The sequence below is a fragment of the Otolemur garnettii genome, unplaced genomic scaffold, assembly GCF_000181295.1.
Source record: "Otolemur garnettii isolate 467f Iridium unplaced genomic scaffold, OtoGar3 scaffold00063, whole genome shotgun sequence".
Taxonomy (NCBI): domain Eukaryota; kingdom Metazoa; phylum Chordata; class Mammalia; order Primates; family Galagidae; genus Otolemur; species Otolemur garnettii.
In genome coordinates this window covers 10,195,996-10,200,222 of record NW_003852458.1, presented here as the reverse complement: position 1 = coordinate 10,200,222, position 4,227 = coordinate 10,195,996, and the positions used below count along the sequence as shown (strand labels likewise).

Genomic DNA, 4,227 nt, shown 5'->3' with positions numbered 1-4,227 from the left:
TTTTTTTTTTCTCCAAATGAAATAAGTCACATATTTAACTTCTAAGAGGTTTCAGAGTAATGGAGTTAAAACTTATTTTATAAGTATTATAAAGAACTGGCTATGACATACAGTGTATTTCACACCTCTTGGGAGTAGGGATGCAAACAGTACAACCTAATTCTTTGTACCCTCAATGAACCTGAAACGATTAAAAAAATTGACTATGACAAATATGAGATTAATTCTAGAATTGAAGCCTTGCATTGTATCTTTTTATAGAGGGTTTTTTGTTTTTTTTTTTGAGACAGAGTCTTAATTTGTCACTGTTGGTAGAGTGATACGACTCACAGCAGCCTCCAACTCTTGGGCTCAGGTGATTCTTTTGCCTCAACCCTCAAAGCAGCAGGGACTATAGGTACCTGCCACGGAGCCTGGCTATTTTTTTAGAGATGGGGTCTTGCTCTGGCTCAGGCTGGTCTTGAACTCCTGAGCTCAAGGAATCTACCCTCCTCAGCCTCCTGGATTGCTAGAATTACAGGATGAGCCACCATGTCCAGCCTTTTGTAGAGAATTATATAAGCATTATAAGGATAATTAAATATGTAGACAATGTTGCTACATGATACTCTTAAGAAGAGTCTTCATTAAATTTATTAGTAAGTCTATTACAAACTCATTAATACCTTCAGAAAGATATACTTGTACATTTTATTTCCAAAAGCATTACTATTCACTGGGCTAGGTAGAGAAAATCACACTATCCCCAGCATGTTAAAATCAGTTTGAAAAGTTGAAAAGAATATAACAGATTCTTTAGTTAATGGGAAAAGCTGCAAAGAGGGTTACTCCTACTGCCTGTACTTTGGTGCCTTAGGAGATATCATGTAGGTAGAGTACCTAGCTTATAAGTATATGGATTGGTCTTTTTAGCACTAGTTTCAGATCTCTTTCCTGTGGATTATACAGAGAACTTAATTTTATTTTACTATAAACTTAGTATCTGCGCCTAATGACCTTAGCCCCCTTATTCTTTATTTCAACTTCACTGCATTAAAGTGGATACCAACTTTAGGTTACCATAAAATTGATGGGGAGAGTTTCTTCTATTGAGGCCCAGAGTGAGGACGGATGTTAAGCATTTCAAATGCCTCATATCCAGAAAATCAGTAGTCTTCCATTTTAGTTAGAGATACAGAAAAAGAGTTGAAGATAAAGGGGGCAGGGTTGTAAGAAGCCTTACTTTTAACCTCCGCTAACTTTAGGGTTTTAACTAGAATGAGCCTCCTTTAATCCTTTATGCTCCTATCCCTGAATGTTGATGATGACATTGTTTTCCCTGTGTTGAATACAGAACCATGGCCAGGAACTTAGGGGTTAGGAGGATGTAATTGGCAAATAGATTATTGTGTTCAAAAGTTTTGTTTCTTTTCTCCATTATGGAATTGAGTAGTAACAGTATATATACTATGCTTGGTAAAATGGGGCATTCAAAAGTAAGTAATGAGACTTCAAGGAACTTAGACTTAGTTGAAGTGATCAGACTATATTAATCTGCTTGGGTGCCATAACAAGAAAACCATAGATTGGGTGATTTATACAGCGGCTATTTATTTTCTCAACAGTTTTGGAGGCTGGAAGTCAGGGTACTGACATGGTTGGTTCTTGGTGAAGGCATTCTTCCTGGCTTGCAAATGGCTGCCTTCCTGCTGTGCCCTCACATGAAGCAGAGAGAGAGAATGCTCTCTGGTGTCTCCTTATAAGGGCACTGATCCCATCATTAGGCCCCCCACCCTCATGACTTCATCTAAACTTAATTATCTTCTAAAAGCTCCATTTCCAAATGCTGTAACATTAAGGGTTAGGGCTTCAACTTATGAATTTAGGGGGTTAGAATACAAACATTATATCTACAATACATATTATTTGGAAAATAGTAGAAATGCTGAATACTATATTTCATGCTACCTAAAGAATCTGGGATGCAATAAATTTCATTGCCAAGTAAATTAAAATATGACGCTTTTTTGGGTTACTTTGAATTTTTATTTGTACTTATCAAAAGAGTTAAACATAGATTTTTGTCATATATTTTTCTTGCACATTCAGTAAAAAGGAAATTATAAGTTAAAAATACATATTAAAGAATCACTAAATTTTCTATTTTAGACAGTGTCTCTTCTGAATTAGTTTTTGACTAATTAGTTGTGGATATCTATAATTTTTCATACATTACACTTTGTGCCAGCAAGAGTGTTGTTGGTACAGCAGTTCTCTAAAGAGTCCATAAAAGACCAAAAGACTTTAGTGCTGGCCTTTTGCTTTGTAATTATGCAAATAATGCAAAGCCAGCCTACTTTGACTTCTGCTTGGGGATTCACCAACTTCTACTCCCTCGATTTGGTTACTATGCTCCAGTATTGTTTCTGGGAAATCCCTTTAGGCTATCAACTTTCACCTGCAAGTGTTGATGCTAGCAATTTTGATATTTGCACATGCATAAGCAATGCCTGCCTCTAAGAGGAATCCTGATTTTAGAACTGTTTTTGTTTTCTTTTTTTTTGAGACAAGTCTCACTTTCCACCCTGGGGAGAATGTGGTGGTGTCATAGCTCACAGCAACCTCAAACTCTTGGTCTCAAATGGTTGTCTTGCTTCAGCCTCCAGAGTAGCTGGGACTACAGGCACCGGCCATATCACCTGACTATTTTTAGAGATGGGGTCTCACTCTTGCTCAGACTGGTCTTGAACTCCTGAGCTCAAGCAGTCCACCCATTTTGGCCTCCCAGAGTGCTAGGATTATAGCTGTGAGCCACTGCGCCTGGCCCCTGATTTCAGAAATGTTAAGAAAAGAAGTGTGACTTTTAGTTGATGAAATATGACCACATAGAAAGAGGTGCAGGAAATGCTAAAGGTAATTTGTAATTGTCCAATGAATGGTGTTATAAATTTAGAAGAGGTTAAGAACATTCTCAGGTTGATTGATTGAGAAAGGTTTCTTGGGTGAAATGGAGTCTATAATGCTAGGGCTATTCAGGATTTGAATAAACAGAAGCAAGAAGTGGGTTGTTGAAGAAAGCATGAAACAGTTTGAGTTAGTGAATAATTTGAGTGTCGAGAGTAGAGGGAGGGTTATGTAGGTAAGTAGTTGTGGGATGGGAAAAGATTGGGCAATATTTAGCATTTATCCTTGATAATCCGTTTGTGTGTTTTCTAGTGTAGACATAAGCTAAAGTTGAGAATCTTATGTGAAGTCTGGAAAAATGTATGATGGTGTTGGGTGAAATGACTGTAACAAAGGCAGCTTGTCTAAGCCTGTCTTTTCTTCACTTTCTCAGTGGTAGTCCTGAGTACTGGGTTGGCTGAACCCCACTTAACCAGCGGAAGGACAGAAGGAACAAAAGAAAACAGGGTTTGCGTCGAAGAAGAGAGGGTAGAACAAAGTGGAGGGGAGTCTGTCTGTTCTCTTAGTGTTACACGTTCTGTCAGTGTGCCTGTCATGTTATACAACAGTCGAGGCTAGAAATCTGAGAGTCATCTTAAAGACTCCTCTTTTCTTAACATCTAGTCAATCACAATTTCTGCCAGTTTTTTCCTGCTTCCATATTTTGTGAAACTGCTCCTCTTTCCGCCACTTGTTGTAATTGCTCTAGTTCGTGACCTATGTATAGCACTGCTGTATCAGCTTCCTAACTCAAGTCCATTTTCTACACAGTACCAGTGACTATAAAACAGTGGTTCTCAAACTTTTGTAACTGTGCCCTCCCAGTTAAGAAATATACTTTATAGCACAACCAAGTATTGTGTGAATGAGTGAAACAAAAGTTTCAGGATAAAAACCTTACATTTACTGTATGCCATACAGTCCAATTATTCTTTTTTATAATGTTTGCTCTCTAGGATGGTGGGCGCCTGTGGCTCAAAGAAGTAGGGCACTGACCCCAGAGGTGGCAGGTTTAAGCCCAGCCTCGGCCAAAAAAAAAAACTGCAAAGAAAAAAAGTTTACCCTCCACTGAATTGACTTGAGAGTGGAGAGAATGCTGATCTGTCAACTAATATGACTATTCCCTTTTGAAACTCTTTGATGGCTTCTTATTATTTTTCTGATAAAGTTGAAGCTCCTAGCATCAACATACCAGAACTTTTATAACTTAATCTGAGCTAGTTCTCCTGACCTATTATTTGTCTAATCCAGTAGTTTTCAACTTATGGGTCGACCCACAGAAACTGTATTTTTTTTTTTTTTTTT

At 37.9% G+C, this 4,227-nt stretch overlaps 1 protein-coding gene across 3 annotated transcripts in view; it reads left to right on the top strand.

Moving 5' to 3' along the window:
* The window catches only part of HMGCS1 (3-hydroxy-3-methylglutaryl-CoA synthase 1), a 26,035-nt gene that overhangs the window by 8,166 nt on the left and 13,642 nt on the right, over window positions 1-4,227 (top strand). Inside the window, exon 1 of one of the 3 annotated variants that reach the window (XM_023515017.1) lies at window positions 2,771-3,411. The exons of the other annotated variants lie outside the window; for them this stretch is intronic. The gene's annotated coding sequence lies outside the window, so the exon portion shown is untranslated. Of the gene's footprint in view, window positions 1-2,770; window positions 3,412-4,227 lie in introns of those variants that run through there. 3 annotated transcript variants of the gene reach the window in all.